This window comes from Ochotona curzoniae, unplaced genomic scaffold (genome assembly GCF_017591425.1).
Source record: "Ochotona curzoniae isolate NIBS_2020 unplaced genomic scaffold, NIBS_Ocur_1.0 contig_2754, whole genome shotgun sequence".
Classification (NCBI taxonomy): domain Eukaryota; kingdom Metazoa; phylum Chordata; class Mammalia; order Lagomorpha; family Ochotonidae; genus Ochotona; species Ochotona curzoniae.
This window is the reverse complement of record NW_024465582.1, coordinates 27041924-27067419: the sequence shown is the minus strand read 5'-3', so window position 1 is coordinate 27067419 and position 25496 is coordinate 27041924.

Here is a 25496-nt window from a genome sequence, read left to right as displayed (position 1 = left end):
ATATTACTGCTTTGGAAAAATCTCAATTTAAGACACAATCTCAAAAACTATAAGAGCTAGTCCCTGTTTAAAAATCAGGTTTTCATTGAAGGTTAATTATTCATTGACTCCAAATAACACAAAAAGATATATTTCTGCTTAAGTAAAAATATTGTCAATGCAATGAAGCAGAAGACAAAGGACCTGCTTAAATCCTGTAGTTATCAAGAGGAAGGTGTCCTAAGCTGCAAGGCACTATAATCTGAGATCCAAGGATTCTTCTTGATCTTGACAGCCTTGTTTGCCCAACTCAGAGTAGATTAGCAGTCCTACTTCCCCCAGAAATCTGGGATTCAGTCTGGGCTCTGACACCTGATAATTCTCACCTTGGCTCTTTTACATGTCACACTGCCACCACCACCACCCCAAGCCCTGGTTCCTTGGATAGACTGAATGCTTGCATCCCCTCAAATTTGTATGTTGAGGCTCTGACCTCTAGCGTGGTGGTATTTGGAGAAGGAGATTTGGAAGGATATGGGAGTCATGAGATGGAACCCTGTTGATGGGATGTGGGCCCTTAGATCATCTTCTAAGGGCTGGCTTCCCCCTGTGGGGGCACAGTAACAAGTAGTTGACATCCTTAGAGACAAATGAGGAAGGAGGCAGGAATGTATCCTATGGCACTTCCCAAACACCTAATGAAGGGTTACTCGTATGTTATTACTTCTTTGATTGACATTAAGGCATGCTTTATTAACTTGAAAGGCAGAGTTACAGAGGAAGGGAGACAGAAAGAATCCTCCATCTACTGGTTCCCTCCAAATGGCCATGACAGGCTGGATCTGGGCCAAGGCTGAAACTAGAAACACGAATCCCACCTGCATCTCTCATGTCAGTGGCAAGGGCCCCAATACCTAGCCCATATTTGCTGCTTTCCCAAGCACATTAGCAGGGACCTTGATTGGGAGGAGAGCAGCTGAAAATGGAATTAGTACTGTGACATGGAATGCCTGCATCACAGGTTATAGTTTAACCAACTATATCACTATATCAGCCCTGGTTAATATGTTAATATTTGGGAAAGCAATCGAATTACAAGTGCATAGATTTAATAGTGCTCAGGTTTGTTCCATGATGATAAATCCAAACAAGAGTGTAGAAGGCTAACTACTGAAGACGCTAACTACTGAAGAAGCGAATCAATGGCATGTCATGGATTCATTGCTTGCCCCTCTGGACCAGAGATCAGGGTTAGACACCACGTGGAGAGCTAGAGAGAAGATGCAGTTCATCTTGGACCTTTTTGTGAACAGATGAGGAGCCTCATCAAGAGTCTGTAGGTGTGAATCCCTTAACTAAATTATACATTCCTTTGGATTAAAACAAAACCACACATCATTTTACACTTGATTCCCACTCCCCAGCAACAAAAATCTGAGTGTACAGAATTTATGACACACACTTGCTGAGTGAGCAATTTTTGAAGAAAGAGCCCCTTACACTGTCAGTTGAAATGAACTTTCAGGAAAAGAAAGAACCTGAAAGGCCCTTACAGAGTAACAAGCTCAGGACAATGAGAAAGCCCTGCAAGAGAGGCAGTTTTGACGCAGAGAGGAAACCTGGAGAAGGTCAGGCTTATAGTGAATTTCTCATAGATTTTGAAATTACTGCTTTGTCATATTTTTAAAATATAATTTTTGCAAAATTCAGTAAAAACAAGAAAAAAAGGGAATGGAATAGGAGGAGGAAGAAAGGAGGACAAATGAAAGAACAGTAATGGCCAGAAAGCTCTAGGAGAATCTAAAAATGGATTGGCTTTGGATACTCCAGAAAGGATAGTATGTTTTGTTTTCTTGAAGGCAAAATGTGAAATGTTGAAGTCAGTGGTTAGATAAAGTAGCATAGTCACCTGCTTCACATTTCACGCCTTCTTGTGAGAATGTACAAGAATTATAATTGCCTGATGATTAGCCCTAATGCCCTGCTTCTCTAGACCTGAGACCCTTCATACCATCAGTGCACACACTCTGGGGGCTGAGCGCACTTTGCTATGCCCACTTGCTGCAAAGTAAGGGGAGATGGCGAAAGGTACTAGAACTGACAATCAGAGACTTTCCATCTTGAAGGATCTAAAACACACAAAAGGAAATACATGAAAACAGCATTCCATGCTGGACTCAGAAACCAAAATATTTAAGTCACCATTATTGAGAAGACTGATCGCAGAGAGAGAAGAGAGATGAGGAAGTGATTTCTTATTGGATGTATGTCTGAGAAATGCCTTGAAGGAAGGGGGATCCAAATTAAGATTGAAGGAAGGAATGCAAATGAAGTACAACAAAAATAGGCTGGGTATATTTACCACTTGGGAATGGCACTGCAAACCTCACAGCTACTGTCTTCAGCCTGCTTGGTACTTCTCATTCGCCCATATAAAGAAACTCAGAAGAAGCCAATCCAGTCTGGTGTGGTGCTCCTGGGTGCCACCAGAAATTCCTGCAGGCTATTTCCACTTTTCCTTCTCCTCATCATTTGGGCATGACCTTCATACTTTTTATGCTCAACATGCTCCTGCAGTTTCACCCACCATATCCATGGTTCATATAAAAGACAGACAAAAAGTAAGGTAAGTAGGCTAATGTTTTCCTTTCCAGAATCTTTTCCAGAAACTTCTCCCTACATCTCATTGGTTAGGACTGTTTCATATTGCTGCCTCCTATCCATATGGGAGGTGCAAGAAGATAATTGTTTAGCTTGATACTTAGCTATGGCCAACACAACCAAATGACTTAGAATAAAGGATAATAATTCTAGAGTTGAGCAGGAAATAATGCAAGATATTTCTCCTCCCAAAATAAAAGCTTCTTGTAAGAATGATGCAGTAAGCATCTCTGTTCTTGAATAAAAGGAGGATTTCCAATGAAACAGTTAAATATACCTTGACAATATTATACTAGGTTTTCTACCTTTGTCTATACCTACAATGCCATGAAGTGCTTAAATAACAGAATGTTCAATTGGTAATTGTTACTAAAGGACTATACTACTATAATAATACAAGGGGGAAATAGTGGGAGGAAAAAGTGGAAAGGGAGAAAAGGCAGGGAAAGGGGAGAATCTCTATACCTACAAAACTGTATCATGGTAAAAAATAACAAAAAGCATTTTTAAGAAGCAGCTAACCCTTAGGCCTGACACAGTAGCCTCGTGGCTAAAGTCCCCGGCTTGACTGCACTGACAATCCCATATGGGTGCTGGTTTATGTCCCAGCTGCTGCACTTTCCATTCAGCCCCCTGCTTGTGGCCGGGAAAAGCAGTTGAGGATGGTCCAAAGCCTTGGAATCCTGCATACACATGGGAAATGTGGAAGAAGCTCTTGGCTCCTGGCTTTGAATAGGCTCAGTTCCAGCCATTGTGGGCACTTGGGGAGTGGATCAGCGGACTGAAGATCTTTCTCTCTGTCTCTCCTTCTCTCTGTATATTTGACTTTGCAATAAAAATAATAAATAAATCTTTTTAAAAATAGAAAGTAAGAGTGAGAAGGAAGAATGAGAAAGAGAAAGAAAGAAAAAAAAGGAAGGAAGGAAGGAAAGAGAGAGAAAAAGAAAGAAAGAAAGAAAGAAAGAAAGAAAGAAAGAAAGAAAGAAAGAAGACAGAAACCCTACAATCTGTGGCCTGTGTCTGACTTTGAAGGAAAAGCTAAACCCAAAGTAAAAGTTGTTGTGACAAAGTAAATTGATTTTGAAAACATGGAATCAGAGGCAGAGCATGCTCCACTCCCTGTACAATGACAGTCACTGGTGAGGCATGTGCAGTACAACCCAGCACACACTTGTACGTGGCAGTGAGTGGTTCACACTAAGCATGTCCCTGCATTAGTGAGAACATCAACTTTTAAGTGTATCTTAAGACTTTCAGATTCTCCCACCTTGACATTTGCTCCATTTTCCACACAGTCCGGTACAGTTTAGCCTTTCCATCAGTTGAGTTTAAAATATAAATACAGAGGTTTCCACACAAATCTTTACCAGTTTCTAAAACGCATTTTGTTGTGTTTCAAAGTATCTTCTTTGAAATCAAGGCAATTAAGGATGTACAAGAAAAAAGTCCTTGCCTGAATCAAAGTGAAGGAAAGGACTCATTTTCACGGTGTTCTATCTTAACCAAACCCCTGGAGCACAGCTCAAAGACCATGCAGTGTTCCCAGTCACAGTAACACCATAGAAGCGGACACCCTTCTAGACGTCATTAATGGAAACAATTTTAATACTTCATTCCCTTAAATGTTTGTACAGGTCTCAAAAATCTTACGTGAAACAAGAGGTTGCTTTTTTTTTTTTTTAAGAGTTTCAGGGAAGTCTGTTGACTTCCACAGAAGCACATACCTCCAAATAGCAGCCCTCATGGCCGACTGGGAACATTGACTGCAACCAAACAGACAGTGCTGAGTCTCTTGAAGTTACTTAGAGAATGTCATTTTAAATTTATTTTTTACTAATATTAATGGTAAATGCTGAGGGACATAAATACACCTTTATTTCAGTTAATACAAATAACATACTACAAATTACTACTTTGTTTAATTATATGGCACTAACAACAACAACAACAGGGCAGGCATTTGGTTTAGTAAAGGTGCTAGTTAGGCAATGTATGTCCATAGTGTAGTAGCTGAGTTCTGTTTCTGGCTCCTCCGGCTTCTGCCTACTACTTCTGGCAATGATGATTAGTCAAGTAATTGCGTTTCTGCCATCAGTTTGGATACCTGGATTACATTTCCTTTGACCCAGACCTAATCATTGTTATCTTTTGGGGAATGAACCAGCAGGTGGAAAAGCTTACTCTCTAGTTCTCTCGTAAACAACAATTGTAACAGAAGAAGAAGAAGAAACCCAATTTTCTTCCCCTCTTTTATTCTGAATGCACTTCCAAAAATTAGAGAAAAAAAAAAGTTCTACCTGCAGTTTATGTTAAAAGTACTAGACTTGTAGTCAAGAAATTGAAGCATGCTTCTGACTGTACTAAATAACCTCTGGAGACTTCAGTGAAAGCCTCAACACTCCTTTTAACTTTACCTTCCAGGATTCAGTGCTGGCAGGGTTGAAAAATCCACCCAAGCCTACTGAAAGGAGTTGGATGTTGCGACATGAAAGCTCTGTGACACAGTAAAGAACAATGACAGACAACGTGACCAGCCCACATGATAAGATGTTCCCTATAAAGAGGAACCCTAGAATATCCGTTCACATGACTGCTGTGGGTGGCTCATCAGCTGCCTGGAGTTGCTATGGATTCAGAAGGTGCTTTTGACTCTTCTTTCCTGGTTCCAAAACTTGGCCGGCCAATTTGTGATTTCCTGCTGATGGGTCAATGTTCCATGTGGCTTAGAGTACTAGTAAGCCTGTGGAACCAGGTTTATAACCTGCATATGCTCAGTTTGTGACTCAAGGAGGACATTTGGGAAGAGTCCTGTTCCTGAGATTGTCTTCAGAGTCCATAGAGGAGAGCTCTGAAGGGGAGGAAAGATCACTAAATAGTGCTAAAATGCTTTTCAATTTTTCTGATCCCCAAAGTTCAAAACCTCCATTTCTTTTTCCTAAGGTAAAGATTATATTTAGAGAGATATATGCTGATACCCCTACCACTATTACCAATATATAAGGATGAAATTGACATTTTATGACTTGATTACCGTTTATATGCTGTACGAAGCAGGGATCTTTCAACATTTCACTTGTTGAACATTAGAGGTACATTAAATCTATGATCACAGGGTGAATTGAAAATATGTTATTGAGGGCCTGGCACAATAGCCCAGCAGCTAACGTCCTCACCTTGCATGTGCCAGGATCCCATATGGGCACCAGTTCTAATATCGGCTGCCCCACATCCCATCCAGCTTCCTGCTTGAGGCTTGGGAAAGCAGTCGAAGACAGCCCAAAGCCTTGGGACCCTGCACCCACGTGGGAAACCTGGAAGAAGCTCCTGACACCTGTTTCAGACTGGCTCAGCTCCGGCCATTGCGGCCACCTGAGGAGCAAATTGTCAGACAAAAGATCTTCCTCTCTTTCCTCCTCTCTGTATATATAACTTTTCAGTACAAATAAATAAATCTTTAAAAAAAGAAAGTATGTTATTGAAAAATTAAAGGAAAAAAGAGCAGGGAGTGGAGAGAGGTAACAAGGAAACAATAGTTATAGTCTTAGACTTGATCAATGGAATATATGAAATCTGTTCTCTTTATATTAATAAAAAGGCTGACCATACATTATAAAAGAAGTAACAGAAATTTACTTCTGAAGGTGGGGGTGTCAGGTTTAGTGATTAAGGCTCCAGCAGGATACCCAGAACCTCTTTAATTTGTCTGGGTTTGCATCCTGTCTCTACTCCAATCCCAGAACCCTGGGGGATGGCTGGTGATGGGTCACATAGTTGGCCCTTGACAACTCCAGATGGCCAGCTTCAATCTGGCCCCTTTTGGGCATTTGGGACTAGGTGTATGTGGAAACAGGAGGAGGAAACTAGTGGGTAAGAATATTCTCTCTTTGCAAATCGAAAATGAGTGATTTTTTAAAGTTTTTTTTTTTTAAAAGAAATTTACCTCAAAGCCCTTCTGTGTAGTTCTTCTCTTTATAATTAGCTTCCATGAGTCACAACACAGCTTCTGGTGCCATCTTACTGCTCCCTAATTAACAAAGTTTCCTCTGTGACTTGCCACCAAAACTAACCTGGCCATATCCCAATCTTGGTATATATGTCTTCTTCTGTTAACCTGGGGAAAGTAATGACTAATCAAGTCCTGTGAGCACACAGTCGCTCCACCACCCACTAGGAAGCTGTCCATTAGGCACCTTCAGTCTCACCCTTGTAATGCAGTAAGGGCAGCAGCAGCTAGTATCCACTGGTACCTGCATATCAAAGTCACCCACTGCATAACAAGTTGGTTCTGTTATTTCCCAGAGCTTGTCAGAAGGAAAGTCCCTTATGTCATGTAAGCTTCAGGAAAGGCAGTGATGCAACTAGCATAGTTTCAGTAAATGATGAAAGGATTTGAGACACATGTTCACTACATCCTTTGTCCTTGTTCATGCCCATCCTAGCTGTACCAATTCTGTTTTAGAGTGAGACTACTGTTGGGCTGCCCTGTAGATACTGAAAGTGAGTTTGTCTGTCATACTCTAGCTCATGATGAACACTTTTGAGTATGGGCTATCCAGGGAATAGATGGCCCAATCTATTCTTCTCATTTAGAGTCCTGAATTATGTCAGAGTTCAACTGCAAACAGTAAATAACAAATGCTTTGGCTATGGACTAATTCTGGAAACCAATGGCCAGGCTTACATCTCCTTCATTGAACCTTTGCTTAGAAACTCCACACTGTCTTCTCCATCACAGATCCTCTAACTAAATAAATAGTTCTGCACTATTTAAGGTCAAAGAGACAGGGCTGTTGGCTCCTACCCAACTTGAAAGCCTTTGTATTCATCACAGGTCACGCCCATGCTCCCTGTGTGGAATAGACCCTGGGATGCCACTTTTCCTCCTTTGTTGGGGTAACATGAAATGGACTGTGAAGAGGATGTGCTATCAGAAGAAACCCATGGTCTCTTGAAAACCCAGAGCACCACAAAGGGAGGAGGGTGCATGGAACTCCACTGAAATACCACCTTCCCAAGAGTCCAGGCAGCCACACTTGTGATCAGATCATTCAGCCACAGAAATTCAGGCCCAGAAGAATTCCCTCTCTCAGCATCCACAAACACTCTTGTAACTCCTCTGCAGTCCGAAACGGGCACCATATCTCCCCTCCACTTCATCCCTGCTTGGTTGTGTAATTGCATTGGACTCTCAGACAAACTGATGAAGACCAGGGAATCGTGTCTGGTGACACCATCACGCCGTCCAAAAATATCAAGTGCTTAAAATACCACATCTAGGACTCTTGGTGCCTCGCACATAAATATACCTTCCACTCTTATCCTGCCCACCATAAAATCATATGTGGAAACCAGAGGTTGGGGAAGGAAAGGAGAAATATTTTGTGAATTAGAGCAGTTTTTCACATTTTAATCATTGATGACTGCTTGTGGCTAAAGAATATGAACTGAACCTTAAGCTATTGGGCCTTTTGGGACATGTCTGAGAACTTAACACTTGATTTATGCTCACAATTTTGGCAGCTGCTTTACAACAAAGAATGTCTTTATTCAAGCTAGGATTTCACATGATACTGTAAGGTGAAAAAAAAAAACATGGAAAGTGCCCATATCCTAAGTGGCGAGAGAGATGGGCAGAAGTTTGTGTGAGAAGGGGAGCTCAGACAGATAACTGAATTTTCTACACCATCTTTATGTACCTGGCTTACATAAGGATGAATCCAAGTCTGGCAGTTGAGACCAGAAATAGCTCTTCCTTTGCCACCTCTCCATGGGTGCTAGGCTGCGGGAGGAATCAGGCCTCTTACACATCAAATAGATTTTGCAGCAAATCTTACTCCTTTTTCTCAACACAGAAGTGTTCTCCTGGCGTTTTCTCCCTGAAATCTGAAGGTCAAGTACTCATCCCAAGCCTCTCTCAGCCAGGACCTTCTAGAAGCATCAGTTTTTGAAGTCCAACCTTTACCAGCTGGTCTGAGAGAGGCAAGTCCAAACTTTTGGATGTACTGGAGAGAGGGAGGAAGAGCCTGCAGGCAGAAAGCTTCCCATTTCAAACACTGTTCCTTGAGATGGTAGCTGGTGGTGGCACAAATGGTTGGGTCACAGCCATCCATCTCTCAGACTCATACTGAGTTCCCAGCTCCAGCTTCAGCCTGGCCCTGACCCAGCTGTTGCACGCATTTGAAAGATAAGCCAGTAGATGAAAAGTCATTCTCTGTTGCTCTCCTAGCTTCAAGTAAATAAAATGATGTATAGATTTTTAATTTTTAGAAAGAACTTTATTATTTCAGGATACTGTTGGTGCTTTGTCTTGCTCCTTCCAGATGACTTTGTATTTAATTTAGAGGGATTTATAGATTTAAAAGTGATGTGGCCTCCCCTAATGCACATTTGTGTGAGATTCAATGCTTGTTTGGCTTCCTCCCCTTTACTGGACTGCTCCACAAATGTTCTTATTTGTCTTTCAAGGGAAAGCTTTCTGCATAAATGTCTAGCAAAACAGCCCTTGTACCAGGGTCATCTTTTGATGGAATTCTTCCTCTGACAGATTCAAAAACATGTGCACTTACTGATGTCCTAGTTGAAAAGAGACTAGCCCAACCTCAATACTTAGTGCTCACATGACAGGTAAATAATTTATCTTCACTAAGTAAATGATGTTTTCATGTTTATTATTATTTTTCACTATACCATTTCATACACACAGGAATATTCCCTATTATTACAATAGTATAGTCCTTCAGCAACAGTCACAAGTCCATCATTCTGCTATTTAGTATACCATGGCATTGTAGGTATAAGCCATGGTAGATAGTCTAAAATTCCTATTGTCAAGGTATATTTAACAGTTTCATTAATGTTCTATCTTTGATTCAGGGGAGATGCATATTGTAACATATCTTCTCTTCCTGGATTTCTAGTCTCCATCATACAGATCATCTATGAAAATATGTGTATATACATGTTTACCCATATATCTACTTTTCTTGTATTTTGCATAAATGTTGTTTTATATCAGAGAAAACATATATTTGTCTTTTGGAGATTGGCTTATTTCACTGACAGATACATGGTCTCATTTTTTTGCAATGATGGAATCTCATTCTCCTTAATGGCAAAGCAGTATTCCATGAAGTAGATGCACCCCTGTTAATTTGTTGTTGCTGTTTTGTTCACCCTCTTGACAGGCAGCGGGGTTGTTTCCATCTCTTTACTATTGTGAATTGTGCTGCTGTAATTATGTGGTTGCAAGTCACTTTCTCACAGGCAGATTTCACTTCCTTTGGGATAACTGGGTCATATGGTACATCAATTTTCAGTTGTCTGACCGCTCTGCCTACTGACTCCCATAGCCACTGCAGAAGCCCACATTCTCGCTAATAGTGGAGTAGAGTACCTTTCTCCCCACGTCCATGACTAGCAGGTTTTGTTAGTGTAGAATATCCTTTTCCATTCTTTCACTTTTACTTTCTACATATCTTTGTTGGTGAGATGTGTCTCCTGCCAGTCACAGATACATGGGTTTTGTTTTTTAAATCCATTCTGCTAACCTATGAAGTTTGATGGATGAATTTAAGCAATTTACATTCAGGGTTAATATCGATAGGTAGTGATTTGGTCCTGTCATTTTGCAATGGGTTTCTCCTTGCTGGATTTAGTTTCTTTTGTTGTTTTATTGAAAGGCTCTCAACATTTACTTTTGATTTGGCAGGTACTATTCTTTCTGTCCGTTGCATCTCTTTAAGCAATATTTGTAGGACAGTAGATATAAAGACTTTCTACTTTTGTTTGCTTTGGAAATATTTTATTTCATTTTCAAATGCAAAAGAAAGATTTGCATGTCAAAGAAATATTCTGTGCTGACCTTTTTTTTTTTTAATTTTTGTACCTGGAATACGTCACTTCATTCACTCCTGGCCTGTGGGGTTTCCGCTATAAGTTAATTAAATTTTCCACATATATAAGTATCTTTTCATTGTGTTCAACAGAACAGAGCTTGATTATGATGTCTTGAGGCAAGGATTACTTTTGGTAGGCTCTGTTTGAAGTTCTGTAACCTTCCTGTATTTAGTTTCTCAACTCTTTCTCCTTGTTAGGAAAATTCCCAATTATTATTTCACTGAATACCTCTTTTGGCCCAGCTTCTCTTTCCATGCCTTCAAAAACTCCCGTAATTCTGATAGATTCAGCTTGCTGATAGTACCCCTTAATTCTTGGATGCTTTTGATAGTTTTACTCCGTTTCTCTTCAAGCTTTTTGACTGTTTCAGGGTTATTGCTGGAGGTTTCTTCCAATTCTGAGATTCCTTCCTGTCTCACTTATTCCATTATTTAAACTTTCCGCTGAACTTTTAATTTGTTGTATTATCTTTCTAATAATTCAGTTTGATTTGGTTTCAAACTTGTTATTTCATGTGTCACATGTTTCTTAAATTCCTTGAACTACTGTATGTGTTTCTCATTGTTCTTAAGGAGCTATATAACAATTTTCAAAAAAATTCTTGATCAGGGGCCCTGCACGGTGGCCTAGCAACTGAAGTCCTTGTCCTGAGTGCACCGGGATCCCATATGGGTGCTGGTTCTAATCCCGATGCTCCACTTCCCATCCAGCTCCCTGCTTGTGGCTTGGGAAAGCAGTTGAGGACGGCCAAGGCCTTGGGACCCTTTACCTGCATGAGAGACCCAGAGGAGCCTCCAGGCTCCTGGCTTCAATCGGCTCAGCTCCAGCCATTGCAGTTGCTTGGGGAGTGAATCATCGGACAGAAGATCTTTCTCTCTGTCTCTCCTCCTCTCTGTATATCTGACCTTGCAATAAAAATAAATAAATCTTTTTTAAAAAAAATCTCTCTAATTCTCCAGACTCAAATAAGGAGGTAATACTGATTTCCTGAAGCCATATCATATGCTACATACAGTCAGCTAGTTTAGGACCTCAAAATGGAAAAGCAGAACAAAGAGAAAATATAACATGGTCAACTGCCTACAACATTTGAGTCCCAGGATCAGACCCAGCTGAAGCTGTAGCTTCTTTAATTAATTATGGATGCATAACGAACTATTTCAGATCTTAGCAAACTAAAACAGAGTATTATTTCCTATAGTTTATGAGAGGCAGAGACCTGGGAAATATTAGGCTGTGCAGCTGTAGCTCAGGATCTCATGCAGTTATGGGCTGGGGGTTAGAGGATCTGTTTCCACAATGACCTTTGGCAGATGGCTTCAGCTGGTGGCCAGGTGGGCCTGTCCACAAGGGTTCCTGAGCACCCTTGTGACATAATTTCCCCAGGGTGAATGACAAAAATTTCAAAACATGGAAACAATTAATGAAAGTTAAAAGAAATGGATGGAGTTGAGCTTATTGAAAAACCTAACCTAGTTTAATGTCATTCAAAGAACTGGTATTTTTGGAGAAGGGAAGCAAATTTCCCAGGGTTACCCAATAGGTGGCAGAGCTGGAAACCCCCTTTTATTTAAGTTGTCTGCTACTATCTATATCTTAATTCACTACATAAATAGGGTTGGTGCAGCTACAATCTAAGTACTCTGATTTTCCAGGATAGCATACAACCACTTACTTCATTTATACAATATTTCCTACTTAATGGAATTAAACCTGAACTCTTAGCTCCCCAAATTCATACTCTGTTCCTTTGTCCTCATTTCATTAACGTCCCATTCAGTATTGATAATTGCTTCCTCCAGGTTTTCGAGACAGAACTTTGGATGTCCAGCAAAAATCGTTTCTTCTGTACTCCAATTTAGTCACCAAGTCCTGACGTTTTACCTCAAAACATATTTGGATTCCATCTGCTTTTCTCCATCTCCACTCCCACCACAGTAACTCAAGTATCTGATGCCTCCAGTCTAGGACGCTATAATAGCACTGGTTACGATCTTATAATTGGTCTGAATTCCTCACAACAGCAAGAGTGAAAATTTGATCACACTGCTTCCTCACTTAAAAAGCTTGCAGGAGAAGAGGACATTCTGACTTAGTGCTTAAAATGGCCACTTTCCTCCTGTCTCCAGCTTGTGGGGAGGCAGTGGTGATAGTTCATGTGAGTGAGGTCTCTCCACCCACAGGGAGAAGCCTTGATTGGGTTCCTGACTCCTGGTATTTTGGGATTGGACCAACAGATGGGAGTCTCGTTCCCTCCCCACTTCTTTCCATCTCTCACATGCTCCCTCTCAGATGCACCATTTTAGCAATTTGTCAATAGGATCTCTTCATTTTAGATGTCACTATTGACATTTTGTGCCTGTGGGAGGTTTAGGCAGTGATTTTTAAGATGTTTAGTTGCATCCTTGTCTCTACTCATCAGATGCCAGGATCATCACCATATATAGTGGTGAAAAGGAAGCATGTTTCAGATCTGGACAAGTGCCTGATGGAAAGAAAAATCATCTCTGTTGAGAACCATAGCTTTACCCATATGATAAATCTAAACTTTCATATTTCAAATGTGCCTTAGGTCTTCAGATCTTCCTTACAAGGTTTGCACTTGAAGATTTACTGGCTGGAATCCAGTCCAAGACCAAGTTGATTAATGAGAAGGATTTTTTTTTTTTTTACTCTGGGCTAACAAAAATAGGTCAACAAGTCGGTAACAAATTCAACACAACTCAATCCAAAGCTTTGATGAGAAAGGAGCTAAAAGTAGTCTGTTAGGGCCCACATTCACAAAGGAAGCAGAAAAAGCTCTTTCTGACAGAGTATACCTTCATAAGCGGAAACCTACTCTTTTAAGGCACGTTTTATTCTTCTCGAATTTGGGCTACCCTTTAAGTTATTTGCAATGTTTTCTCAGATTCATGCCCTAGGTTATCTCACCATCGCCAATGATCTCAGTAATTACCCACTGCTTACACATATCAGTTTTCTCTTCCAAGCTCAGATCTTTACCCGAACTCTTAGTATCCCCCTGCAATTTTCAGTTGGATATACCACTTGTAGATTCCACAGATGTATCAATCCACACATTTAAACAAGATTCATAGCAGAGGTGTTTCCAAACTCAGATAACATATTTGAAATCTCATGTGGCTCTTTACTAGGATTCCAGTGCTAATCCTGTCGCAAGGATGAGCAGGATTACAAACTCCATGGGATTGCACATCCGTGAACCTGGGAGTGTGTCTTTGACTTGCCTTCATGAAGCTGTAGGCTGAGTGTATGGAGTGATGAGCCTATTAACTAATGCAAAATTGAGCTGGCAGGAAACACTCCGAAAAATATTGAAGTTCGAACTGATTATAAATGTTTCCCCTCCAAATATTTCAAGAATCAGGAAATGGACGTAAAATTCTTATACTTAAGAATAAATAGTACATTTTGATATATCTAGTATCCAAAGATAATATTATGGCCCCAGGAAGTTAGTGACTTTGCATACTGTGATGCCAAGTTCCAGTCAAGTCAGACCACACATCTTGGCTTAAAGATGCTGTGGGCTTAGGACCCTTCTCTAATAACATGGATTTCATGCCAAACAGACCCTGAGTTCACATTCTAGTATCTCTTGGCACCTGATTGCTGGGGAGTGAAGAGCAGTGTGTCCTGACAGAGCACAGCCTGAAGCAGCCTGTTCCAATTAAAGCAGTCCAACAAGATACAGTGACCACCACCAAAGCGTTGATACAGACTTTTCTTAAAAATTGGCCCAAACAGTAACATAAGTTATCTTTAGAAGAGTTGGATGTGTGATTTACATGGACTTTCTTAGCATTTCTGTGGTACTCGAGGCTGATTTCATTACAGATAGTTGTGAAGGCAAAATTCAAATTTTCATCTAAACAAAGCTTCCCTTTTACTTTTAATAGAATTGCTTAGCAGAAACGCAATACATTTTACCAATCTCCTTGAAGTTCTCTATATTTTTTGTAATCCACTATGAATAAGGCATTACCAATGTTAAATACTCTCGTACCTTTTCTTGTGCTTCAGAGACCTTCTGAGCTTCATTGGGCAATTTTGTAAACCATTATGACAGCTACTGCTTTAGTGTGAGCCAATGGTCTTCCAGGGAAGTTAAATGAGTTGGTAAGTTCACCCAGCGAGTTAATACAGGAGTGAGCTCATCTGTCTTCCTGTTAATCCAATGTATTTGGCAATCACACATACAGAGTTTAAAATGTTGGTAGAATATCCAGGTAGAAGTATCCAGGACTGGGATTGGAAAAGGAGATAGCATTTATACTGGCCCAGTTGGGAATTATTCACGTGGAGTCAGAGTGGAATCCATGTTGGTAGATCACCAAAGAGAAAGAGTGGAGTTACAACGAAGACATCATAATTCTAAATAAAATCTCATAAGATATGGTATAGCTACCAAAGAACTCTGAGAGCATGAGTTGAAGTGAATGAGAATACAATTGTATATAAGTATTTTACTCATGAGTCCAATTCATCAGCATCTATCTAGAACCTACTAGCATCAAGTTGTGTGCTGAATAAACAGACATGACTAAAAATGCTTGATGCCAAGATAATCACCACTCCTTTGAGAAAATGAGCAATGGTTATTAGTTCATAGTAGAACTACATCAAATGTGCCTTGCAGCTCAGAAACTGACACTTTCCTTAAGCTGACATTTGCATACATTTTGAAAATGAAACTCAATTTTTAACCTAGCATGCAGCAGCAATCTGGTAAGCATCTCTTATGTGTCTACATCAGGATACTAGTAGCATGTTAGTAGCATTTTTTCCTTATCTATTTTCTGTTCTTTGTAATGTTTCACACACAGTGAGTAGAGAAGTGTGTTTTAGGAACACAGTACATTTGAAATACAGCCATTGATATCACCAATATTAATGCTGTCAAGTGGAAAATAGAATTGATCATGCCCAGATAGTGGCTAAAATCCTCACCTTGCAAGAGCTAGGTTCTCAAATAGGTGCCGGTTCATGTCCTGGCTGTTGCATTTCCATTCACCTCCCTGCATCTAGCCTGAGAAAGCAGTCAAGGACAGCCCAAAGCCTTGGGACCCTACAGCCATGTGGGAGACATGGAGGAAGCTCCTTGCTCCTGGCCTCGGATCAGCTCAGTTCTGGTCATTGCAGCCACCTGGGGAGTGAGCCAATGGACGGAAGATCTTTCTCTGTCTCTCCTCTCTGTAAATCTGACTTTCCAATAAAAATAAATAATTTTTTTTTAAATAATTGTATTGCATTATGTGACACAGTGTTATGGGCATTGGAATTCCCCCCACCCCTCCCCGAACCTTCTCCCCATGGTGGATTTCTCCACCTTGTTGCACTACTACAGTTCTAATTCAGTTGTGGTTCTTTCATTGGAAATATTACCAAGCATAAAGTCCAGTGTCTTATTGTCCTAGTGGGTTCAACGATTTCTTAGTGAGACCATCTCTGATCTGAAGGTAAGTCCAGCTAAGCTTCATCCCAAATGATTAAAGGCCCCAACATGCCTTCAACAGCCATTTACAACCTCATGGCATCAATTGACATGACATTGATTAATAGCATGTTGATGGGGAAGATGTGGTTTCTTAACTACATCCTGTGACTTCTTCATAGACAAAAATAAATAAATCTTTAAACACACACACAGAGGTATTTCCTTAGCTGTTACATGCTGTCTAGCCTTTATAGAATTGGCATTTTTCATTCCCCCAAAAATGAGACATGAAAGTTAGAAACATGCAGTGCCAGTTCAAAAGTCAGTTGCTCATGTTCTTGCTTTCTGAAGCCTCCTTCAGATCTACTCCCCTTCTGTTGAGTGCCTTCCTGACCTTGGCCCTCACTGCTTCACTCTGTGCACACCTGCCTGCATAGGATGTCTCACACTGGTGTGTGCACACATTGCTACAGATATACAATAAATAAAGGTCTGCCCATCTGCAAAGTATTTTTGGTTAAAATTTCAGTTCAATGTATTCTTAAAATAAATTGCAACTTAACATCTTGCATCACTGCAAAGCACACTGCCTGCAAAAAGCTCACCAGTGTGTAATAAACATCCTTGATGCCACTGTTTCGTGGACCAACAATAAGGAGTATAAGTAAATTTTTGCAACTGTAACAAACTGAAGCCCTCTAACTTTATAATGAAAGATTGATCTAGCTCAGTTTTGGGGATTCAAAGTTCAGCATCAGGAAGTCCCCTTGGTTTGGCCCAGTGGCAGACGGTGTCACATTGTGGCAAGAGCAATTGTAGGAAGATGCATCATGTCTGAATATAGGCAGCCCAGGAGACTGTGTGAAGCCAAATGGATGCTTTTGTATCAATCTTCTCAACCACTAATGAGGGTCCCTTAAACACCGTTATCCCTCCTGAAGGTAAGCTGCCAGTTGACCTAGGACCTGCAATTAATAAACAATTGTTTAAACTTCTATCACCTCCAACACTGTCACCCTGGAGACAAAGCTTCCAACATATGAACTTTTGGAAGACACTCAAACCATACTGAAACTGTAGAAAGACTTGGCAGACATTTACAACATTCTAAACCATCAGTTTAGCAAAGCTATAAAACAAAGTCTTACAGAACTATTTGTAGCAGCATTTCTTTTCGCTTGGCTTTTTAAGTTCTGTTCTCACAAATAACGGAGAACATGTATTTGTCTTTCTAGGTCCAGCTTATTCATTCCACATCACATCTTCCAGTTGAGTCCATTATGCTGAAAATGGTAGAAGTTCACTCTTTATGGCTGAAAAAATCCCAATATATATGATATAATATATATATTTATACATACCACATTTTTTAATCCATCAGATGATAGACTCATTAGCAGATTGCAAAATTTTAGCAACTGTGAACAGTACTGCTGTAAATATGGTGGTGCATGTGTCTGTGTGTAAGTCTTTTGAGCATATACCCAGCGGTGGGATTGCTTGATCATATGGTAAGACTGCATCTAGTTTAAGAAATCCCACGCTGCTTTCCATTGTGGCTACATTAATTTACATGCTCACCCACAGTGTATGCGTGTCCCCCTTTCCCACATCCTCTGCAGCATTTGCCATTCTGTTGTTGGTTTTAGCCATTCTGACAGGGGTGAGGTGGTACTTCATTGTGGTTTGGATTTGCATTTCTCTGATGGTTAGCAATGTTGAGCATTTTTTCATATATTGGTGGCTATTTGTGTTTCTTCTTTTGAGAATTGTGGACACCCATTGCTCATTTCTCAATTGGGCTGGTTGTTTTTAGGTTGTTGAGTTTAAGTTGTGAGTATGTTATATGCATTAATCTTTTGATGGAGAGGTGATTTACAAATAGCCCCGTTCTTTTGGCTATCTTTACTCTTTACTGATCATATCCTTTCATATGTCAGGCTTCTGAGTTTGATAGTCCTATTTGCTATTCTTACCAAGTTCTATCTTGTTTGTAATATTTTCACTCAGTTGCTTCCTCGTTTCTTTAACATAGTCAACATCGAGAGAGTCAAGCAGACTCTCATGGAGTCTGCTTACGATAATATTTTGAATTCTGCATCTGTCACTTGGCACATTTCCTTCAGTTCAGAGGGTGATTTTGGAGGATTCTTGTGTTCTGTTGAAGGCATCAGGCTACCTTATTTCATGTTGCCCATCTCCTGTACACACACTTCCGGAGGAAGTTAATGAGGATGGGCTTGGTCTCCAAGGATTTCTTCTACTTGCTAATCAGCTGCATTACTTACTTAACTTTTTGAAATTTGTAGTTTAAAGTGTTTCATGTTGAAAGGATTTCTTTCTATACCTACTAGACATTTGGACAAGGGAAGAACATCTAAATATTTTCTGTCTTCCTAATGTGTTTTTATTGTGAATGATGTATTTAGTGAACATGGAAATGAGTATAGAAAACACGAGACAGGTCCACCCAAATTGAGTAGGATTTAATGTTTTGTCATACTTATTTCAGAATTTATTCACATAAGGACAGATGTACTGTCCTTTCTTCAATCCCCAAAATAATCAACTTGATGTCAGTGTAAACTTTTGCGTCTTCCATAGATATTGATGATAGTATATGATATGGACTTATGCAGGCTTCCAACTTATATAGATACTATATGTGAACTCAAATAATCTTTCTGTGCACTATGTGAAAAGGGACCTCACAGTATCTTTTCTGCTTTGTGGATAATTGTGCCGGATTAAGAAGCTCTCTGGAATTGAATATCCTTGATTATAAACCAAGTCCCCATGTATATGGGGGAGCTATCCATGTGTGCAGTTGGCATTTATTCATTTGAATGTGTCTGCTCCTATACACATACTGTGTAAGCTTAATGATTAGAACTCCAGAACAAATATCATGAGAGTTGCTTTTATTCTAATTTGTCTATTACTCTCAAATGTTGTACTAGTTTCATTTCTTTAGTTCAGAATCCCTTTCTCTTGTAATGTTTTATTAATTTACATGTAACACATTTTCCAGAGTAAAGTATCAGCTCCTCCAAAAATCCTTTTTGATTGCTCTAAGTTGAAGTGATTTCTCTGCTCTGAGTTCTTTGTTAATCTACATTTTGTTTTCAACTTCGCCACAGTACAGCATAATTTCTAGGAGAACAAGATTTGGGTTCATCTAATCCTAGAATTGCCAATAGAATGCATTTCATATAAAAGCAGCTCATAGATTTACGAATAATAATAAAGATTTCTTAACCATTAATTTTTGCGTTGTTTAATAATACAGTGATCTCCGTAGGATTACTTTAATGTCTATGAATTCTTTTTTATCTACATTTAGTGAACATTTTCTCCTAATTCATATTTCATCTTCTTTCTCCTTTTTAACTATATTTGGTTCAAGTATGTAACTTGTAAACTGCTGAGATTCTGGCTTTATTCCCAGTAAAGGAACCCCTTCATGGATTTCTCTGACAACGTTTATTGATCTAGGAGTGTATATACAACCAAGTTGGCTCAGGCAGAAGGAAGAAATTTTTATTCCACAGTATTGGAAAACTCTCATTCTCTTCCCCCTATTCCTTGCCAACAACACAGTTACACAGAGTATGTGAACAATGAAACATAGCAAGAGCCATTTTATTGCTGCAGGACAAATTAGCCCAAAACTCAGTGCCATGATACAGTTATTCATCATCTCTTAAAGGTGAGTCAGAAATTCAGTAAGCTATAGTGGAACTGGTCTGCTTCTTCTCTTTAAAAAAAAAAAAGATTTATTTATTTTTATTGGAAAGTCAGATAAACAGAGAGGAGAGACAGAAAGGAGGAGAGACAGAGAGGAAGATCTTCCATCCAATGATTCATTCCCCAAGTGGCCACAATGGCCGGAGCCGAGCTGATCTGAAGCCAAGAGCCAGGAGCTTCTTCCTGTCTCCTGCGCAGGTACAGAGTCCCAAGACTTTGGGCCGTCCTTGACTGCTTTCCCAGGCCACAAGCAGGGAGGCAGATGGGAAGTGGGACTGCCGGGATTAGAACTGGCACCCATAAGGGTGCAAGGCAGGGACTTCAACTATCAGGGTACGTCACTGGGCTCCCCAAGTCTTTTCTGTGATGTAGAATTTACCCGAGCAATAGTCCTGTCCCAAGTTTTTGTATGTCTAGCTTTAGAATCGAGTATTTTGAGAAATGAATTTTCTTTCTATAAATTGAATCAGCAGATAAGATATTAGTATTCTTATGTTACTTGATGGTTATGAGTATAAACTTGAAGTGGCTCTTCTGTTTAAAAGGCAATTTCTTAGATGAGATGGATGATAATAGATGACATCCCTTTTCAAGTTTTATGTTGTTTTATTGCAGACTTGTGAGTCAGCACATTCTATATTGCAGATAATTCAAATTCAGAAACCAACTTGATTGGGTTTAAGAAACAAAATTAAAGCAAGTGGAAAATCCTTAAAATGATTCACAAACACCATGATGAAAAATCTTTTGGATACCTTCTATTTTGTGATGTCGTAATGATTCTTAATTTTATGTTGCATTTTGCCTTTTTAAGACAGGAAACACGCTGTCCATAGATTATATGTCTTATCACAAAGGAGCCACCAAACCTGGGACACAGAGAGACCAGGCTGATTTCATGGGGGAATATAGGACTGGAAATCTGTCAAGGAACACCTTTAAGATCTTGGAGCCAAAGAGAGGTGATTAAATATTTTCACTGAAAAGCTCTAAATAAATCTGTAGAATTGACTAGAATTCCCAGCATCTGGGAACTTTGATATCTAATGGTCATTTTAGACATTGGGTTCATAATTCAAAATAGGAAGGAATAGACAGTGAACAATCTTGAAACAAAGCATGCACCTTCAAAATAAATGGCTAACACAGATAAGTGAGTTTTGGCAACATTTTCTTCACAAAGCAATCTAGAATGAATAGAGCTCCTATCATGCACTGTTAGTGTTTTCTCCCAAGTAGCTGTTCTTTCTCTCCAGAGAAGGTCCTCTACCCAATACTTGGGCAGTTGCTCCTTTAAGAGATTTCTTTATTTCATTATACAATCAACAGTCATAGAAGATTTTTTTCCATTTCAGCAGCTTCTTTCTTCTTGAAAATTTCTTTAAGATATTTGCCCCACTCTCCTTTTTTTCTCTCCAGAATGGAGAAATATAACAAGCAGTGGGGATGGGAGGAGGAGAAATTAATGTCTAGTGGAAATTAGAATATTAATGACTGGAAAGGCTGACAGTCTCCTAAAAAATAGTAGCCTGCTAGGCAATGCCATGGAGGAAAATGACAAACTAGAAGCCTTGGTGTGGATTATGAGTTAATTAGCCACCAACATAACCAGTATTGGTTTCTGATAATTCTTAGAGTTGCCATCTGTTCTTTCTTTTTGAAGGACATATTGCTATTTTTATGTTATCTCCCATATTTTTTCTAATGAATAGCTAAATAGCTATAGAAGAGATGCAAAAGGTCTGTCACTAACAAAAATCTACTAAAAAGGTGATGAATTGGATTTAACTAAATTACTAGCTGAAAGACTGTGTCCATCTCTTACCAGTCTGTGTCATCCACTCTTTAACTCTTTCCCACACAATGACTGGGACTCTTCTTCTCTTTTTCCTTCCTGTAGGTCTTGACTTATGCTATACCCCAATCCAGAAACCTGCTCTTCCAAACACTCTGGAGCCCTACATGACAATCCCTTCAGCATTTATAACATCTGTCTTGAACTTTCTGCTACTGGTCCCACCTCACAGTGTAGATTTCTCTTCCTCTAAATAACAGCATAGTGGCTGACATTTACAGATTAGGTTTTTTTTACTATAATTTTACATATTCTCAGACATTATATTGTCAATTATACTAGCCCATAAGAACAACACCAAAAATTAATCACTTCAAGCTTCCAGCTTTCTCCTTATCTGCACAGTTCTTGTCTGTGTCTAACTAGATATAGAGTGTTTGAGTAATCCTTTGTGAATTAAGTTTGATAATTGTGTCTTCTTAGAGATTTATTAATTCTACCAATAAGAAATCCAGACTGGTTGGGTTTGCAGTCCATCTCTGTATAAGTTTAAGATATAAACTTTAAGATACAATGCTGTTAAAAAAAAGTGTATTCAGCTACACTTGAGTCTAGAGAACATAAGGGAAAGGAGAGGAACCAAAATCAAGTGTTCTGAAGATTTCTGCCTACCCTGCATCCATGCACTGAAATGATTAAACATTTAGTGCAGGTGCCTTTACATAATGAATGATATTCATAATTTCATTTTCATCTAAATGAAATTTTCTTCTTTCCAGAAAACACAAGTGTTTGCCTACAGATTTAATGACTTTCGACAGTTAACTTTCATTTCTTTTTTTTTTTAACTTTCATTCCTTTTCTTTGAATTTTAAAATCCTAGTTAGTGTTCTTTAACTTGATTAGCTGACAAGTTTACTTGGCAATGACTGAAGAAACGTATTTACAGACCTGTTTTTTTAGGCCTATCTTTTTTTAAAGCTATTGTTAATATAAAATGAATGTATTTCGTGAATTTCACAATACAGATTTAGGAGCAGAATGGTACTTCCCTCTTGTCAGTGTTCCCCACCCATCCTCTCCTTCCTCATTTTTAAATTCTTGATCATAGGTCATTACAGCTTTTAAATGGCTAAGATACTTTAATTTTCCTTTCAAACTGTATTCCTAGGGTGATAGGAACAACCTCCTGACTAGCTGTCTATCACCTGGATGTTGGTGAATAATCCATGCCTTTCTAGGCAGTAAAACAGATCTGAGAGAGTTCAGAACTTCTCAGCACATGACAGGAATCCTGTGTGAGATGTACTATTGGTTTTCAGACTCCGAGTTTGGGGATGGCATTTATAACTCAGTACTTATTGGATGTTTGACATGCCAGTCTCACCTGTTAAATCTTGGACGAGGGTAAGAACTGTCTTCCTAAACATTCACTCTCACCTGTCTATTCCAGTCCCTATATATAATCCATATTACGGAACGCTTTTTAGATACTATCTAAATGCATTCTTACTGCACATTTTTAGATAATATTAAGATAATATGTACGCATGAACCAGCATTTTCTTTCTTTCCTTCTTTGTCACATACACACCCATTCTGATTTATATGAATAACTTTCACTTACCTGTATAAAGGCACTTCAAAAAAGAAATATACTACGAAAGAATTTTGAGCGCCATACATATGAAAGATTTAAGAAGTGTATAAGAGAATTAATACTGCAATGTTGGCTTTTATTTCCACTTCCCATAAACTTTTTTGAAGTAATCTTATAATTTCTGTGTTAGATATGTTTACTTAAAAAAAAATTTCCACAGGACTTTCAATTCAGATCACTACAAGAATCTATGGGTAGTCAAGGGACGAGAGCCAACAGCTCTCATTTTAGTCCTCAAAAAACTCATGGACTTTGAATGGACATAAATAATGCTTTGAAACGTTACAGTAAATCTCATCTTTCTACTTACCACTATGACTCATTCATCCAGGACAACACTGTAGTATTCTTCTGAAGGTTGAACTTCATAGAACCATGAGATATTGCCATCTGGGAGAACTTAGAGTCTGCCTTTCTCAGATTCAACTTGAGCCCCACATGCACCTCATATGTGAATACTTGTGCTAGAGCCCTGTCTCCACTTTCTGATTCCTGATTCCAGATGCAGGTCATGGGAGGCAGCATATGATGATGCTTAAGTTTGGTTCCTGCCACTCAGGAAGCTTGGCTTGAGTACCTGGCTCTCAGCTTCACCCCCATAACTGTTACAAGCTTTAAGGGAATGGGCCTGTGAATGAGAATTCTCTCCCTTTACCTCTCAATGTCTCTCTTCCTCTCCAATGAGAAATCAATCTTAAAGAGAAGAAATTACTAACATTTAGCATCTTTAAAAAAAACGAAAGTCAAGGGAATGACTTCAAGGTGAACATGTGGTCTGAAAACAATCTCCCCTTATCTCACTGTTAAAATAGAACTAAGTTCAGTTCATGATATATCTATCTGCCCTGTCTTCTGCTCCACTGCCAGTATTTCAGGACAAAGAAATGTGCTCTTCACAGCCGTGTAGGGAAGAACCCAACTGTGCGTTTGGAAAGAATCAAAGCACCTCCTCCTCACCAAGTGTTTAGGATTTTTCTGTAAGAACTTAGTCTCCTTCTGTGAGTGTAGAAGATGTTGGCTTGGTGATACAGAGCTGACTTTCATGATCTCTCCTCTAGTTAGGACAGCACAGAATTGAGATGTGATGGAACCCCAGTGCCCCTGATCTCAAACAATCTAGGGAGGCAGCTCATGTTGCTTTTGAAACAACTGATAATGCTTTTGAACAAATTGCTGCTGTGTCAATTCATAATTTCACACTCACTGCCCTGTTATTGCACATTTATAGTAAGATTTGAAACCAAGTAATGTCGATGTTCCAATTGGGTTTTTTTCCTTCAATATTGTGTAAAGTATTCTGGGTGCTCTACTTCTCCACATAAGTCTTACAATCACTTTATCAATGTCCACCAGATGTGTTGCTGGGATTTTTTGTGAAGGAATTTTACTGGTACATATTTGTAAGGTCCAGTGTGATAATTTGATTTATATGTTGAATATATGGCATCAAATCAGATCAGTTAGCATTCCATTTTTTTCCATGGACTTTGTTGCAATTTTTCTTCTCTTGTTTTGCAGCTGGACAGTTTCTAGAGGGAGATTTTCAACCCAGATGCTTGCTTTAGCTGTACCCAGTCTACAATAAGCCTATCAAAAAGTATTTTTCATTTCTATCAGTGTTTCTTTCTCTATCATTTTCTTTTAGTTCTTAGGGTTTCCAGCTTTCTGGATCAATCTGTTGCTGCATGCTATCTATCTTATCCTTAGACCAGCCATCATTATTTTAATTTCCTGTAATGGTCATTCCAACATCCCAGCCATAATACCTGCTCCATCTCTACAAATTTTGTTTTGCTGTTTAATAATGCTTTGTCATTTTTCTTGATAGTTAGACATGATGTACTGGGAAAAAGAAAATTATATAGACTGTTAACAATATGCTGGTAATGTACAAGAGAAAAGAAGTATTTCATAGTTCTGGAAAAGGTTTCACGCAATTCCTATAGCCTGAGTCACTGCATTCTTTCCTATTTTTCCAACCCAAAGGCATGTTATATGCATGCGCAAATAATTTTTCTAAAATGGCATATCCCCTGCCCCTCTGCTTTCCTGGGGAACACCTGAGTGATGTTGTGATCCATTTTTAGGTGCTTGGGGCTGGAGTAATTTTTTTAAATTATTTTGCCTTTCTTCTTTCATTTGCGGAAAAAATACTTTATGCATTTGAGAAGCAATGAGACTGAAGTCTTCCATTCACTGATTTGCTTTCCAAATATCTACAGCAGCCAGGGCTAGGCAGTGCTAAAGCCAGGTGCCCAGGATCATATCTGAGTCTGTCAGGTGGAAGTCAGGGGTATCCA